Source organism: Anolis sagrei, chromosome 4 (genome assembly GCF_037176765.1).
Source record: "Anolis sagrei isolate rAnoSag1 chromosome 4, rAnoSag1.mat, whole genome shotgun sequence".
Classification (NCBI taxonomy): domain Eukaryota; kingdom Metazoa; phylum Chordata; class Lepidosauria; order Squamata; family Dactyloidae; genus Anolis; species Anolis sagrei.
Genome location: NC_090024.1, coordinates 165,482,901 through 165,501,591, shown reverse-complemented (window position 1 = coordinate 165,501,591; position 18,691 = coordinate 165,482,901). Strand labels below are relative to the sequence as shown.

The 18,691-nt window shown below is 38.9% G+C and overlaps 1 protein-coding gene and 1 long non-coding RNA gene across 5 annotated transcripts in view; one reads left to right on the top strand and one right to left on the bottom strand.

Annotated features, from left to right (window-relative positions):
- Nucleotides 1-18,691, top strand: part of PDE4B (phosphodiesterase 4B) — a 298,925-nt gene that overhangs the window by 157,944 nt on the left and 122,290 nt on the right. The window lies entirely within an intron of this gene.
- LOC132774021 (uncharacterized) overlaps nt 1-18,691 on the bottom strand; it is a 32,740-nt gene that overhangs the window by 1,797 nt on the left and 12,252 nt on the right. The window lies entirely within an intron of this gene.

Genomic DNA, 18,691 nt, shown 5'->3' with positions numbered 1-18,691 from the left:
CCTGCTTCCTCCTCCTGATGACTATCTTCACATATTTATAGATAGCCATCATGTCTCCTCTCAGCCTTCTCTTCTTCAGACAAAACATGTCCAGCTCTTTAAGCCACACCTAATAGGGCTTGTTCTCCTGACCCTTGATCATTTTAGTTTCTCTGAACATATTTCAGCTTGTCAACATCTCCCTTAAATTGCGGTGCCCAGAATTGGACACAGTATTTTCCAATTCATATAGATTTATGAATGTGTAATGAAGCTTTACAGAAAAAACTAGCATAATTCACTTCGTGTAAACATTTGTCTTATATAGGTTAAGAGAAAAGAGTAGGGAAATTGAAATATTTGAAGACAATGGGACATCCATTCCTGTATCCTGTATTATTTGTGTTTCAGCATAGTACTAAAATACAGTGACTATGATTTATGTTCATTCAACCAAATAATACTTCTAAATGCAAATCAATTAAACTGGCTTAATTGTTTTAAAAAAATGAAGATTTTTTTCAATTGCATAAATGGGCTGTGTGAGCTTTTTAAATGCCTATTGATAAAAAAATACAGTTGTATATTAACATCATTCTAGCCTAAAATAACTGAACCTTGATCCTAATTAATGTGTTCTCTTTTGGTTAAGGTTTTGTGCAGTGAAAGTGAAAGGCTATGTTTCCAAGGAAACAACAGTGCTGTGGTTTTCACTGCATTAATGTTTCTTGTAAGAATGTTCCAAAACCACTTATTTAAGTGTGTAAAGCTTTTCCTAAACATATAGTTAATTTTGTGTGTACCTAAAATAATTAGTATTTTTAAATGGAGCCTTTTGAATGTTTGGGGTCATTTTTGCAGCTATGATTTATTTTAACACACAATCTACAGTATAGTACTTTCTGAAATAAGTTTTATTTTCTGTACCATCATGTCAGCCAGAGCAGCAGCTTGTGGACCTTTAGATATTATTAGCTTCAGATGTGACACATCTTCCCTCATCACTGAATGAACAGAATGTTATGATAAAATATAGAATTATTATTTTCATGAATGTTAGAGGTTGATAGGAGATAATATCTAGAGCACTGTTTCTTAAACTGTGGGTCCCAACACCAAGTGGGGTCCCCTTAGCTCAGTGTTGACGTAATGATAAATTTGGCGGCAGTAAAAGGTTTGTGAATGTCACCCATTTACACAAATTACAGTGAACTCTGCAGAAAATGCTTTAGATGTATTCCACCAAAAGGTTGGCAAGCCTTGCAAATGCTGATTTATGATGATGATGATGCTTATGTATACCCCACTTTTTCTCTCTATAAGGAGACTCAAAGTGTTTGATTTTTAAACACACACAAACACACACACACCTCACGTAAAACATTTTTGAGTGGAAAGGGGTCATGAGTGTGCCGTCACGCCTGGGGGCTATAACTCTTAGTGAAAGAGGCATGGACGTGACAGGGGATTGTTTCTTGCCCTCCTTTAGGGTAACTGGAACTCCCAAGGACCAAAACACTGTAAATAACTCAAAATAGGTTTTATTGTTCACAAAGAGTTATCCCTTTAAGGCAATAAGCTGGAAGTTTCAAAGGGGCAAAGGGCCTGATGGTTCTGTGGGTGCCCAGACAGAAGGGGCTTTTGAGCAAGATGGTTCTCCAGCTGAAAGAACGGAGGGGGTTTTGGAGCAACATGCTGTGGCTGAGTCAAAGTGTGATCGTGAAACTGATTTGGAAGCCAACAGGCAGGGAGGAGAGAATAACATTAGCTCATCCGAAGAAGCAGCTGGCTTAGAGATACCAGTTTGCTTCTAAAGAGACAGAAATTCAGGTGCAAGAAAAGCCATGGAAAAGAGAGGCAGAAGCGTTCATGTTTTGCAGCCCTTAAATTAGGGAGAGAGCTATTAAGAGTTTCAGATCAAGCAACGTCGCTACTGGAGTGAGAAACCCCTGTCTTGTTTCTGGTTCATGCTTTAGCTCAAGACCCAAGATTCCTGGTCAAGTTTTGCTTCAGGCTTTATGGATTTACCTATGGATTCATGCTCTTGTTTTGTTCCTTGTTTTCTGGATGAATGTTCGTGTTTTCATTCTTGGTTTTTTTTTTGGATTTACCTATTGCCTTCGGGACTTGCTTCTTTATTAACACTTGGATTTTGACCCTATTGATTGCTTAAGGTGCCTTTGGCCCTTTCTTATATGTGTTTTATCAATAAACTGTTTATTACCATGTCTGGTTTCCTGGTGAATGCTGTGAGCAAGGTGAACTCCTGCTGAGGTGCAACATGTCCCAACTGAAGTAGACTTATTGAATAACTTGCTGAATGGTTACTTATCTCAATTTGGTTGATCCAGTAGACTTATCAAATGTGACACTAGCTATTGGTTCATAGGCTTCAGAGTTCTTCGTGACATCAAAGTAATTGTTATCACTTAATAATATCATATGAAAGTTGACTGGCACAACCTGGGGATCACAACCAGAGACAGTGAAGACATCTGCCCTTGCACTTTGCTACTCTGCTGCTGAATTCCCATGCCCAGTGTAGAATACATCTCACCACTTTAAAACAGTGGATGTGGCTCTTAATGAGACAATCTGCATTATCACAGGATGTCTATGCCCTACACCGCTGGGAAAATTATACTGTTTAGCCGGTATTGCACCACCTGATTTCTGTCGGGAAGTAGGAGCCAGTAATGAAAAGACCAAGGCATTGACATCTTTGGCCCATCCTCTATATGGATATCAGCCAGCATGCCAACACCTTAAATCAAAAAATAGTTTTCTGAGGTCTACAGAGATTCTCACAAGAACACCTCATCAAGCAAGAGTCCAAAAGTGGCAGGCTAAAACCCAGAACCTCAATCAGTGGCTGATACCAAATGAGAAATTCCCTCCTGACCACACAGAATACAGGGTGACTTGGACTGTGCTGAATAGACTGTGCTCTGGTACCACGAGATTCGGAGCCAATCTTAAGAAATGGGGCTACAAAGTGGAGTTTACAACATGCGAGTGCGGAGAAGAGCAAATCACAGACCACTTACTACAATGTGATCTGAGTGACACCAGAGGCACTCCAAATGGCCAGCTTCTGGTCAAAGAAAATTTAGCGTAATGCCAAGTTTTTAACTTTGTTTTGGGTTTTTTATACGTTATAACTGTAGTCTCAATTCACTTCTGACACAATAATTAAAATAAAATAAATAAATTATGTTCAAGTTCTAAGTATGCATTAAAATCTTCTGTGTGCTGGTAACAGTTATACATTTGGCTGCCTTCCTTTCTGTATATTGTTTCGCTTTTGGAATGATTTCTCCCTTTTATTACTAAGCACCCGTTCATCTATCTCACCATTTGTTTTCTTCTCTTCTTTTCACCTATGTTGCATCCTAAAAATAGCCTGGCTCTCCCTATGGAGGCCCACTCAGAGAACGTTTACCTTAGGATACTTGTACTCAAGACATGAACAACATTTTAAAACAAATCCAGTGGAAGCACCATGTATCTTCATAGTCCTTTTGCATGATTGCTTAAAGGAGTGACTTATTAGATGAATCACATTTAGATATAGATTTAAACTTTTTAACACTCAGTGAAAGAGTCTGTGTACAAGGAACTTAAAGTGGTTTCAAGGATGATTTGTGAGGAAATGTTATAATTTTGTAATGTAAATTTGGGGAAAGCAGGATTGGACAAGTACCTAATTTATTCATTATTTCATTTATATCATTTTAGTGGAACTCTAAGTGGTGCCCACAGCTGGTGCACTAGCTGAAAGACATCTCAAGCCATATCTGACATCCCAAGGAATGTGCACAACTGGAGAACTAGTTTTCACTGTGCAAATGTATTCCTGGTCATTGCTGAAACTTCAGCACTTAAGCTCAGAGTTAAATGCAGAAGAACACCCAAGCCTGACATTTTAGGGGTAGTGTCACCCTATTCGGCACAGGCAAAGTCCTTATTTCCTGATCTGTCTTTCCATTAACCAGGAAACTTCTGTCTAGTTTGAATTAAATATAATTTTTCACCTCATCCTGTCCATTTCTGTTAACATACATTGGTTCCTCCAAGAAAGACCAGTGCTTCCAAATCTCATTCCAGAGAGTCGGCCGAGAAGATTACAATGGTCTTTGGTATCAAAAGCCAGTGAAAGTTCCAGGAGGACCAACAAGGATGTGCTCTCCTTACCCAGTTCCTTATGTAGGTCAACAATCAAGGCAGTCAAAACAATCTTTATTCTATAACCAGGCTTGAAGCAGGTTGAGATACTTGCGGATGGCCTCAACATCAAAGAACTCTCATTATAATCTGGACTAGATAAAAGTGATGGAAGCTACAGTGAAACAACAGCTGAAAAGCTACAAATTACTAATTTTTGGTCTAGCAGATCTTAAGCTCTGATGGTTCTGTTAGAGTTAATATTCCAAGAGTATATTTTTGCGACTTTCAGGTGAATTATGGTATTGTGTTTGGTTGTTTGTTTGTGATACAAAAAATCACTTGGGGAGGCAAAATCCCTAAAGCAGCTTGCTTGGGTCTGCTGTGAAATGAAGGTGTTTGTTGCAGAGCATCATGAATGATCAGACAACAGCTGTTTTGAATAACTTTGCTATTGAGAGATGTGACAGGTGAGAAAACAGAAAGTGGCAAGTAGTCCCGAAAAACCTCAAACTAGTGGCATAACTTTATCAAATAGTTTGGAAAGGCAACTACTATTCTATAAATTGGTCTGGTATGAGTGTATTCTGAAATACACCATGCATATCCTGGTTGAAGATTTTAGGACATTTATCATGAAGAAATTATCCCTCTTTCCACATTAATTTTCAGTATTGATTAAAATAACATTGGATTGAATGATATTTTAGATTAAAGCTGCAATTTTATTTCATTTTACATGACGGTCAGCAATATTTAAAAGAATCTACATATAAATATGATTATATTATATTAAATATATGAAGACTATTTCTTTTAAATTAGATCTTTAGTAAATGGGAGTAACTGAAATGTCAGTGCTTCTTAGGTAAATGTTAAAGTGCAAGCAGATCTTCAGGGGAATATGGCATGTTCAGAGATCTACTAAATGTCATTTATTGTAGAAGAATAATATAAGGTGTTTTTATTATATTTTAAGTTTACTCTTTTTAGGAAATATCATTGTTAAAAACAAATCTAGTGTGGATAATCTAACTTTTTTGTGTGGAAAAATGAGAATGGAGATGTATGCACAGGGAGATGAAGAATGAGCAAGATTCCCCCTTCCCCATTCAAAAGTCATAAAATGTAATCCAGATGGAGATGGCTTTTAATATTAACATGCCTTTATAGTTTTGGATTCTGTTTTCAATTATGTCTGAAATGTTTTTGTTTTATATAATATGAAAAATGAAGGTATATAAACCATGATTGCAATGAAGACGGAGCTAATCTATATATATAAATTTGTTAGGGGCATCCAACGAGGAAACAAAACTCAAAAACCCCCCAACGAAACTTAACCAAAATTCCCATGCCCATAACACAACCCACAAGGTACAAACATATCTACTCAAAATGAAAAACAACACAACAACACACTCACAAAACGGCAAAACAACAAAACTCAAAAATCCCCCAACGAAACTTAACCAAAATCCCTGTGCCCATAACACAACCCACAAGGTACAAACATATCTACTCAAAATGAAAAACAACACAACAACACACTCACAAAATGGCAAAACAACAAAACTCAAAAGTCCCCCAACGAAACTTAACTAAAATCCCCGTGCCCATAACACAACCCACAAGGTACAAACATACCTACTCAAAATGAAAAACAACACAACAACACACTCACAAAACGGCAAAACAACAAAACTCAAAAATCCCCCAACAAAACTTAACTAAAATCCCCGTGCCCATAACACAACTCACAAGGTACAAACATATCTACTCAAAATGAAAAACAACACAACAACACACTCACAAAACGGCAAAACAACAAAACTCAAAAATCCCCCAACGAAACTTAACCAAAATCCCCGTGCCCATAACACAACCCACAAGGTACAAACATATCTGCTCAAAATGAAAAACAACACAACACACTCACAAAACGGCAAAACAACTGAGCATGCGCATTGGCACCCAGCCACAAGTTCCATCGCGCGCGCACATGGCCTTCCGGCCAACGTTCCCTCTGCGGAAACCATGCCCACTCCAAGTCCCGCCGCGCCGCTTCCCGCACACACACACCCCCTGCCACACACACACATGCAACCCCACGCTCCATCACTCCCCCCGCCGCCGCACACACACACGCAACCCCACGCTCCATCACTCCCCCCACCGCCGCACACACACGCAACCCCACTCCCCCCGCCGCCGCACACACACATGCAACCCCAGGCTCCATCACTCCCCCCGCCGCCGCACACACACACGCAACCCCACGCTCCATCACTCCCCTGCCCCAATCTTACCTCCTTTTACTTCAGGCCACCTCCAAACCCCACCCCGCCCCTTCCCGCCCTGTCAAAATCTAGGAAAGACAGGAAGGAAGGAAAGAAGGAAGAAAGAGAAAGGGAGGTAAAGAAAAAGGGGGAAGGAAGGAAAGTTAGAGGAAGAAGAAAAGGAAAGAAAAGGAAAAATGGAAGGAAAGAAAAGAGAGACAGCAGAAGAGAAAGAAAAAGGGGGAAGGAAGGAAAGAGATAGAGAAAGAAGAGGAGAAGGAAAGATGGGAAGGAAGGAAGGAAGGAAGGAAGGAAGGAAGGAAGGAGGGAGGGAGGGAGGGAGGGAGGGAGGGAGGGAAAGAAGGAGAGAAAGAGGGAAGATTGGCCACAGCAACACGTGGCGGGTAAAGGTTGTTATTTCTATTATTATTATGATGATGCTATTGTTCCTATGAGACCCTTTTAGGGGGAATGGGAGAGGTGTCAGATCCCAGAGGCAATGCATTGCATTATTGTTATTGTTATGATGGTGGTGAAATAAAAGGAAATAAAAAGTGAAAGAAGGAAGCAAACAGGGAGGGAAGAAAGGCAAAGGAAGAAAGGGGGAGGGAATGAAGGAAAGAGAGAAGGATGAAACCAAGGAGTGAAAGAAGGAAAGAAAGAAAGAGGGAGAGAAGGAAGAAAGGAGAGAAAGGGGGAGGAAAAGGGGGAAGGAATAGGTAGGTACCTCTCTTTCATAATAGTCCAGATATCTACCTCAACTTTGATAAGTTTTACTATAGGCCACAGCAACGCGTGGCAGGGCACAGCTAGTACCTAATATATCTGTCTCGCAGTTGTCATTCAACCATTGCTAATAATTTATTATTTAACATTTCTTTATTGGATACCTCTTGGTGTTATTTTTTTAGGAGAGTATGGCTTCAGTTAAACTTTTTCCATCATAGTTTAACATATTAGGTTTGCTTTCACCTTCTCTCTTTCCCCAGTGCTTTTATACTCCTGTTCCGGCCCACTGCTTATTATGACATATACCAGCAGGAGTTTCCTGTTAGGACTATGTTTCTTATGATTATATTTCACTATATTTTCCGTTATTTATTTATATACTTGTCCTTTATTTTGCTGAGCAGCTTACAAAGACAGGTGATATAATCATCTCTTTACTGAGGTTTACAACTTAATATTTAAAGTATAGTGCATAAGAACAAGGGACGTAAAATGTAGGTGAGAAACCTGCAGTGACTTGATGACTAATCCATTGAATAGTAATTGTGTAATGTTTTGACTAAAAGACTTATTACAATATAATTATTTCCCAGATTTAAATATATTTAATATATTCAATAAATGACCTTGATCTAAGACAGTGGTTCTCAAATGTTTTGGTCTTCAAATCCCAAATCTTCAAACTGGCTGGGATTTCTGGGAGTTGTAGGCCAAAACACCTGGGGAACCACTGATCTAAGATATATATTAACCCTAACAACCAGATTGTGTGAAATGTTTTTCCCCTTCATGCATTGATGTTTATAGAGGACTCTGAACAGCTATTACAGAGATCCCACCAGGTGCAAAGGAATCAGCCCACCAATGATCTCACACAATGGAGGACTGAGGGAGGAATCTGCCTCAGGTAGACTTACACACAGGATGGAAGACAAAAAGCAAACCATGAGGTTTAGCTCAAGGTGAGGCTGTGAGGGAAATCAGTACACACTCACAGAAAGCCCAAACAGTGGAAAGCCACCACTGTATATATTTTATTTTGACTTTGCTCCTTCCAACTATTTACTAAGGATTACTTTCACTGCCACCAATATGTTACCTCATTAGGCCATCTCCTTTACTGAAATGTTTTAAAGCCACATGGAGTCTTCAACTGTAATAAAACAGGAAATTACTGTTTATTTATAACAGTCAAATAAGCTTAATGGTTGCAGTTAACTTGTTAGGCTTTTCTTCAATACAGAGGAATGGTACTTAAATCTTAAGTTTCTTTAAAACAGGTTCCACACACAAAATATTAAAACCGGAATCTTTTAAAAACCTTTTGATACTCCTTTCCTTCCCAGCTCTCTAAGCACTTTAGAGGCTTATTCACATTTAATCCTCAAAGAGGTAACTATTAAACCACTAACAGTCCCCACTTCTCTTCCTTCTTCCTTTCACTACTCCATATCCTTGTTCTTCACTTCCCACTCCCTAACTCATCTTAAAATGGCTGTTGTCTTCTTTCTTTAGCTCAGGCTCCGCCCATCTCCAGCTACTGAACCTTTCCCTCCAATCAGCCAATCAGGTTGCACCTCGGCCTTAGAGACTGCCTGATTGCTCCATCCCTTAGCTCCTGTTTAACTCCAGCAAGCTTGCCTGGCTTCTGCCTTTAATACCAACCTTTATACCAGGGGTCCTCAAACAAAGGCCCGAGGGCCGACTACGGCCCTCCAAGGTCATTTACCCAGCCCTCACTAAGGGTCAACTTAAGACTGAAACTACTTGAAAGCACACAACAACAACAACAATCCTAACTCATCAGCCAAAGGCAGGCCCACACTTCCCATTGAAATACTAATAAGTGAATATGTGTTAAAATGTTCTTTATTTTTATTATTGTATTGTTTTTAAGTGGGTTTTTTTGCACTGCAAATAAGATATGTGCAGTGTGCATAGGAATTCATTCCTGTGACCTGGCTCTCTGTTTAAAAAGTTTGAGGGCCCCTTCTTATGTATTCAAATTCTTTTCACATCAACCCTTCAGGATAGGCCAGCCTGTTACAATGTTCTTGATTCAAATAGTGGTTTCAAAACACTACTTTTTCAGATATAGCCTTGCAGGGCAAGCTTAAGAGTTGTTAGAGAAACAAACATCAAAACAAGTGTGGACATATAGATCAACTTAGGGATTTCTTTCCATCAGCCCCACTCCAAACAATTGCCCAAAAGATGGAGGCAGATACAGTTTGGCTAGCGTACTACCATGCATGTTTCTGTCATCACTGCCCTGCCCAAAAGCCTGAAACCTATCTTGAAAATGTAGGAAACTACAGTGAACATGGAGGAAACAGGTGCTTCCAGAGTATCAATGGAGCATCCTTTCAACCACAGATTGGTGGATTATGAAGGTTCTTCCCATTTTTTTCCAAGTGGAATAATATTTCTGAAGATGTTCCTCAGACCACAGCATCTTTCAGCTTTGGCAAAAAAAAAAATCTCAGGCTTTTCCACATGTTTGCATAGAAAGCTTCTTCATTTCTCGAGATCTTGTGAGGATTCAGTTTGAATGCTTGAAAAGGTTTGATGGCTTTTGGGAAAAGCAGTGAAATGTTAATGTACCTTCATCAGCATGTTTAGGCTGTATTTGAAAGGTCTGAGGAAGTAAATGTACTGCATAATTCAAATTTGTTTTTGCCACAAAGATTAAGATTTGTTCATTTTCCTTATCATGGTAACATATATTTGTATGTATTGCTTCAATTCCTTGCATGGAAATTAAAATATCCGAATATATGTAATCTCACAGTACAGGGAATTTATCGGGTTGAAGAGAGGCTGTTTGAATTGCAAATCGGTTTTCCCCTAGTATTAATCAGTACAGGCAGTAAGAGTAAGTGGGTGAAAGGATTTAGCTTGGGTGAGCAACTTGATAGAAACCTCAGGAAACGTCATCCCTTTACAAATCAGTGGAAGTTGTTATGCTCTATAAATTAGCCTCTTTGCATTTGTAAACCAAAATTCAAAGGAATGTTTTAAAGAGGTTGATATCTTCCAGGGTAAGAACTGAACAAAATACATAGGCAAAAGTTAGGCACAAAATTGCTTTGGGAGCTGGATGATATATGAGTTCCATAATATTTTAATTTGGACCTTGAAACTAAACATACAAATATATTATATTGCTGCTCTTGCAGGTTAACATTTGTATAGTGTATTCACTTTCAACTGTCTAAAGTATTGAATGTGCTTAACCTAGTTGCCATTCTTGCAATGCCCTGGAAGGTCATTTGTGTGTTCAGGTGCAAGACCAGCTTGCATATTATTTTTTAAATAATAACAGACACTATTATTGGAAAGAAATTAACCACAACTCTATTTGGTTACAACTTTAGATAGGGCTGGCAGACTTGTGGGTCTAGATCCAGCCATTGTCCAACCCAGTCATTGACTGATGAGTCTGTAGTACGAACCCAATACCAGATGTCTTGGGATGGCATGCAAGAGTCCAGCTGGGTGGAAATTCATTGTGACCTTGCAGACCCCAGGCGGTATGGGGAAAGTGCCTGTTCCCATGGAGGGAGCATGGCTTTATGCCTCACACCCCAAGTCCCCAACAGGGACCCCCATCAAATATGAATGCCTAGAATATACTGTTAACACAATTATGGATCTGTGACCCATGCTAAACACTCCCCAAAAGTTGTGTCAGAGTAACATGGCAATTACCTCTTTCTATAAAACCCAAATATTGTGTGGGAGGGTAGGACCAAGCCTGGAGAGAACTGATCTGCAATCCTCCCTTTTCCTGAATTTATATTAATATACCTGGCTGGAATGAAAACCAGTCATCTGTAAATTTTAAATGATTGTGGGTTTGATATACTTTGGGCTGGAAAATTCACTAGAAAATGTATGTGCATTGTAGTATACATAGTGTGAAAACCTGCAGTACTGAAAATCATTTTAAGTAAATGCAACTTCTTTTCAAATGCAAATTGCACCAGAAGTTTCTTTCAAAAGACAAACTTACAGTATTTTGATATAACTTAACTGTTGTGGCTCTATCAGGCAGAATTCTGAGATTTGCTGTTTTCTAGTTCTTCACCAAAGTACAAACTCCAGGATACCATAGGATGTTTCCAGTGCACACAACATTCTATCAAGTAGTACAAACTACTCTAAGTGTGCTTTGTGAAGGAGTCCAAAGTTGCAAACATCAAAAAATTTAATATACTCCCACCAGCTAAGAATTTATTTCTGTTGAAATATGCATTTTAGAGCTGTGGAGCTTTGATATAGCCATCTTATTACATGTCGAATGTCTGGGTTGTTATTTTTGAGCAACAAAAATTGGTTGCTGAACCAAACTAGCATAATAGCAATGTTTTGCTATTGTCTTGTTTTGCAAAAGATGCTTGCCAACCTTGTATTGCTTCCAAAGCTTTTCCTTTTAATTGCCAGCACTAGGATGGCCTTTTGATTTGACTGTGATTATAAATTGGCATTAAAGAGAAACAAAAATTGAGTGTTTGAAGAGAAAATCAATGAGATAACTTCACAATCCCTGACATCACTGTATGCAATTAGAAATGTCATTTAAACTGTAATGATCATTCTGTTCACCAAACAATTTGAATCAATCGTTCTCGTCTGTGTCACAAGCAAAATGAGATCTTGTACTTGTGATGTGGTGTAGGCACTTGTGCAAAGGGTTGGTTGCTTCTATGACAGCAGAACATGGTGGTTGTGGGTGAGAGAGTGACAGATTTCAGCTTGAACTTTAAACAATTTTCCAAGATATCAAATCTATTTTGAGGATAGGCTTAGCACCTTGGGATGTTACGTTGAGATACGGACAAAACCCAGGGAACATTCACCACTCCATTGCCATGAAAGCTACCAACCATCACTTGATACAAAGGTTCTTCATTATTATTGTCATTACTTCCATCAAAATTCCTACTGATTCCTCTGTTTGCTGTTTCCTCAATCTTTGGATCAGCTCTTTCAATTAGTTTCTTGCAAATATTTCAAATGGTGCTTTTTCTCTTCAGTTGTAAAACTCTTTTTGAGTTCTGCATGGGTGTCTTTAACCAGGGTCATGTATACTTTAATTTCCAAGTGGCCATTAATCTATATTAGGAGCCATTTCCAGGCTCAATACAATAGGCACACGTGTACAATACCACTGACACTCATTAGAGATCTCAGATATAGATGATACTTTTTCTGGAATGCTTCCAGAGAGCTCATTAATATTGATCTGATTCTCAGCAAAGCTGAGTAAGTTTATCCATCGCTACATGCAAGAGGAAGTTAATTTAATGGGCAGAGCATTCAGTGGCTTGAATCCCTATTAACCAGTTTTGAATTTGCCTTGAATTCTTGCCAGTTGCCTGCTCTATCCTTTCAGCATTGTAATGGCACATTTCAGGATTTTGTTTGTATTTCAACAAGTCTTTCAACTTTTGCACTTTTGAACCTTTCACAATTACATGTGATAAGGGAATCTGGGTCAACGATTTTGTCACAGCATAGCAAGAGTTTGAAAAGCCATGCCCTTCTAAATTCTCTTATCTGTATAATTTAGTAAAAGGTACAGCTGCTCATCTACAGGTTATATACAGTGCATGTAACTTTACTTGTTACATATATTATATAAGAAACAAGTTATTTTTAGAGGCCTATATATTTTACATCCATATCTGTTGCCATTGACTCTTACACAACCCCACTGTTTATTCACTGTCTGTAAATAAATTGGGTTTCCAGTTTAGATGATAAATGTGGAATACACTGTACTACATCTTTGACATCATGGGGAAATTCCTGCTTCCCCTCATCTGAGTTGTGCAAACCAGTAAGAGAAGAGGTAGTGATTCCATATTTTGAAGCCCTAATGGCTTTTCCTTTCCCTTCACCTTTCCTTTATTTTTAAGTACAACCACACCCATAACATCACGCCTTTTATATTACAGTTACACAAAGAGAACATTTCAACAGCAGCTATCCTAAGGAAGCTTTCCCACACAACCGTTAAATAATTTTAGGTGCTGAGTCAGATGTCCCCGAGGTCATGCCGAACAAGTTAGAAATCAATTACATTTGTAATCTGTAGTCACCCGAAAATTAATAAAACTGTATTTAATGTCGGGCTCATTTTAAAATTGGATCTAATAATGCTCTTTTCATTTATTTTTTTTGTATTTTAACAGAAGATCATATGTAAAAGCCAATTTTGATTGTGCCATCTGGACTGCTTTTTCTGGATGATTTGTTGCATCTCTGCAGAATGTCTGGTGTTTTATTCTCTCTTTGTGACATGCTATTGTACGGACGGTAGGGTTAATTTCAAAGGTGAACAGTAGTGTGTTTCATGCAAGCAAGGAGTTTGATTAGAATCTAGAAAGGTCTGTTTCTTATTCTGGTAATGTATCCATTCTATATTGGCTTGGATAGCACACATTCATTTTTAGAAGATAAAAAGTGGCAAACGTTCTGTTTGACTTTTGTAACATAGTCAATATGTTGTAAAATAGCTCATTAAATTCCACAGGGGAAGATTTTCTCTTGGTCCCATCTTGGTGACGATATGAGAAAGAGCTCTGTGGTGGCTGATCCCTTCCTCTGGAAGGCCGTTTTGCCAGCATTTTTGAAAGTAGGCTTTCAATGTGTAAGCAGGGGATATTTTCATTGGAATGCTTTATTTCTCTTTTGAAACTAGTTTGTTTTCAAATAATTTTATGTGGTGATTTTAATTTTAAAATTTATTGTAAATGTTTTAACCAGTATACAATCCATCCACATCAGTGCAGTGTTTGCATTAGGTTTGGTAAAAGTAAAGCTTTCCCCTGACATTAAGTCTAGTCATGTCTGACTTGGTGTGTGTGTGTGTTCATCTCTATTTCTATGCTGAAGAGCTCCCAGGTCATGTGTCCAGCATGACTCATGGAGCGCTGTTACCTTCCCGCAGAAGTGATACCTATTGATCTCACATTTGCTTGTTTTCAAACTGCTAGGTTGGCAGAAGCTGGGCCTAACAGCAGAAGCTCCCCCCGCTCCCTGTATTTGAACCATCAACCTTTCGGTCAGCAAGTTCAGCAGCTCAGCAGTTTAACCCACTGTGCCACCAGGGATTAGGTTAGAATATAAATGAAAATTTAAGACGAATATTTAAGACCCTACTCTGACTATAGGTTTCAAAAAGATAACCACAACCTTAAAACTATATTATTAAAACATCTCATCCTGTACTATTCAACTGCTGGATGTCACTTTTTATTTTAGCAAACTGAGGCACAAAAGTGGGCCATTAATCTTGAAATTCTGAGATCACTGCCCACTAACATATAGTCCAATATATTGACATTTGAGCCAGACAGCCTACCAGCATTTGATGGAGGATTCCCTTACAGGGAACTATCTATGGAGTAAGTCATGTTGAGTTCAGAGGAGTTATACTCTGGTGAATGTGCAACTTGTGTGATATCCATCTGCACTCCAACGTTGGTCCAGACTTTTGGAGCTCAGCTTCCAGAAACCCCAGCCAACAGAAATTCTGGGAACTAAAGTCCAAAACACTTGAGAGGGGAAAAGGTTGAGTTCCATCATAGTCAGGGCTACGATGGAACTGATAGAAAGTATCAGGGCTCGACTACAGGAGCTGTTTAGCCCTCATTGAGTGAAATGTCACTCCTGGGTGTCTAAATGACATCCAAGGGCATCTTATCCTTTACATGGGATTAACTGGGTTAAACTGGTTTAGACCTGCCCTAAGAAAACTAAGTCAGCTTTGCACTTTGAGCACAGCATGGCGATTACCTTGAGTCCCACTTTATCTGAAAGGTGACATGTAAAATAAATAAATAAATAAACTTATTCTGCCACTGTGGTGTGCTGTGTGCTCTGAAGTAAACAGAACTTTCCTTGCAAAAGCGATCTAGATTGTTTTTAAAGAAAAAAAAAGCAACAAAGAGCAACGGAACAAAACCTCCATCTCAGTTACATGTGGAAAGAATATGGAGGGTGGCTAGGGAAAATAAGTATAAATGGGGGGGGGGGGCACAAAAATGTCCACATTTTTGTTGATGTTATGTGCTTGTCTCTTCTAAACGTATAGAAAATGAATGTGTATATATTACTCAGTTTTGGTTTTGTTAATGGCAAACAATGGTGAAGGGACGTGATATAAAAGAGAATGTCACCACCTTACCATTCTCCATACCATACAGAAAGGAAAAGGTTGGAGGAAGACAGGGACATCACTAGGCAAGCAAACTTAATACAGAGGCAAACATTACATCAGTTGTTCCTCTTCTTGCCTACACAGTGCACACTTACTACCTCATCAGATGGCTGGTGGCAGAAGGAGGCAGTGGTCCACTTCACCATGAGACATGAGGAATCTGGCGCCCCATGCCTCGCATAGCCCCCCTTGCTGGGAAGGCAATTACATGAGGGAAAGCGCGGAGCACACGTGGAGTGCGCTGCTTCCCCCCATAGATTAGGCAACATGGAAAGCCTCCCGTGTTGCCAGGGCAGTGATGGCATGCTAGTTCTGCCCCTCTGTACCCAATGAGCTGGCACAATGTCATTTGATGGGATCCAGCTGACTCCATCGGTGACTGGGACTAGTTTGGTGTTTGCTACCAAAACTAGCCTCATATGAGGATATCATATGTGGAATAAGCTGATCAGAGTATTAGGTCACCTAAAGTTATTTATTTATCGTGTCATCCGCAACCAGAACATTGTATTACATTTCTAACAGAACAAAACAAACAAACAGATTTTTAAAAACCCACAAATTTTGCAAACTTGGTAGCTGATTAAATGTCCATTTAATCAGTCACCTAAGGTGAGAACATGTTGACTTGGATGTTCCAGCAGTTACAGAAACATGCTCCTCCTTTGTGCATTGGAGGATTGGTTTTGCATTGTGGTGGATTGGGCTCAGCAGCAATCTTAAGCAGAATGGATGCTTTCCTAGGGCCATAGTCACTCCTTTTCAGGCCCAAAGGAACAGATATTTCCCTTGTCTTGGTTGGGGAATCTTTTGCATATCTCTATTAACTGCATAAGAAATACTGTCATTTTTGTGAAAGTAATTTTTCTAATTGTTTCTATTATTACTCTCTGCATGCATTTAATTTTCCCTTAAGCTCACTATGTGCAACCACTACGTATGAGAACTCGCATGTCTCTCTGTGTGTGTGTGTGTGCATGTACATACTATTATCTGAATAAGGCTCCATTCCTTTGATGTAGGGCACTGTTGTGTATACAAGCTAATTATGTAAGAAATATGTGGTCTTTAAAGTACTACACAGTCTTTCTTATTTTTGCTGCATTCAGATTAAAGTAGCTACCTCCTTTCAACACCATGTAAATGTCAGCTAAGATAATCTGTACTCCTGCTTTAAAAACATCCATACAAAAGGACATGGCATCATCTTTTCTTTATTTTTTAGGTACTTATATCAAATCTGGTTTTATTATGTAGTAGTAGTTCTTTTTCTAAAGATATCTAGTTAAAAACACAGTTATTTCCATGGTGTAACTGCTTATTTTACATTACTGTTGGTTCAGTCTACAGTCATTGTTTTCAACGTTGGTTTTAGGAGTCAGGCAATGATGATATTCTTCTAGAAGTGGTGTGTGACTCATTGTTAAATGCTGCTGGCAGCGATTGGCTAGCTGTTCAACTGATAACTGAGGCTTCTTCAGTAGCATTCATGCTGTTAGTTTCCTGCTAAGCTGCCTGTGGCCTTGTGTATAGTGTGATACCACATTACCTTTGAATCTGATTAAGCAAAACTGCCCCCCGCCCCAGCCGCTTTTTTTCTTGAACCACAGGCTTGCTGAGAAAAAGATTTTTATTTCTCGTATCAGGAGAGAACCAAGGGTACATTTGTATTGTATTTTAAAAAACCAAAAAACACAAAGTTTTGAAACTTGGCATTATATTAAATGTCCTTTGACCAGTAGCTGGCCACTTGGAGTGATTCTGGTGTCACTGTGAGAAGTTCCTCCATTGTGCATGTGGCAAGGCTCAGACTGCATTGTAGTAGGTGGTCTGTGGTTTGCTCTTTTCCACACTCACATGCCGTGGGCTCCACATTGTAGCCCCATTTCTTAAGGTTGGCTCTGCACCTCGTGGTGAGAAAAGGATGCTTCCATATAATAGTGCCCACCTATTTTGTGATCACTTGTTATTTTGTGATCACTTGTTAAAATTGGTATTTTAAATTGGTATTTAAAATACCAATTTGTATGAGGCTACCTCAAAAATAATAATCAAAAGTGATCGGCAACATTGTTAATCATGAACAATTTCTTTCACTTATTAGCCAAATAAAGGGGAATGGGTTCCATACATAGAAATGGATGGATGCTCATTTTCCAAGGCATCCATCAAGAACACATGAATGCCAGAGCAGGGAAGCTGATACATGCTCATGCTTTTATTTTGATCTGGAGCCCTGCATGAAGCCATGCTCTGTATGCATGGCTCAGTTCATCCATTCTATCCAAACAGGTGTGACAGTTTGCTTTCTACAAGCATCAAATGCATGCATCCTTCCTGTGGCAAGCAAGATGGCTCTTCCGTACTATCTCTAGAGAACACACTGTCTTTTCACATGCGGAGCTCAAAGCGGCTTTATCTGCTACTAGCCGTGTGTGTTTTTGACCCTTTGTCAATTTTGATCTTAATGCTCCAGTCCAACTCATACTAGATTAGACATGTTCAGTGTTTCTCAAGCTGTTTTACTCCAGTGATTGATTTGTCTGGTTACTGCATCAGGCAATATTTACCAGAGTTCATAAAATTGTGCTTTTCAGAATCATACTAGATCATCCCTGCTGCCCACCCCAACCTCCCACCCACACAGAAACCAGCTTGGCTCCTATAGACTCTGCATCTTTTCTCTCTTATCTTGTCTAGCTTTTGCATCTGTGCCTTGCTGCCTATGATTCTAATCAGTAAACTTGCACACACAGATGTGCATATGCACAAACACAACACAGTACACTGAGACTTTGTCTTTTTTATTTGTGCCACTATCTTTTTAATTTTAAAGCACAATACATTTTAAATATATAAATGTTCCATATAGAATAGAGCTTTCCAAATGGTGTGTCATGACATGTTAGTGTGTCAGCTACAGTGTGTAGGTATGTTACATGAACATAACAAGAAATGACAAAAAATCATGGATATATATATATAGAAAGGTTTGCATGAAATGTATTGTGTCCTCATACATTTTGTTGTTACAATTTATATATATGTCCACATCTGTTATAAGGAGTTGGTTTAATCTCCAGTTTGCGAGTAAAATTGAATGACTGTGTCGCAAAATGATGCATGCCTTAGAAATGTGTCAGCAACATTAAATGTTTGGAAAACTCTGATATAGAAGCTACAAACAGAAGGAGAGACTAAGTTACATGCTTATGCATTATGTCAAATGAACACGACAAGGATATAAAATGTGATGATGATGATGATGATGATGATGATGATGATGATAGTGATGATGGTGATGAAGCTT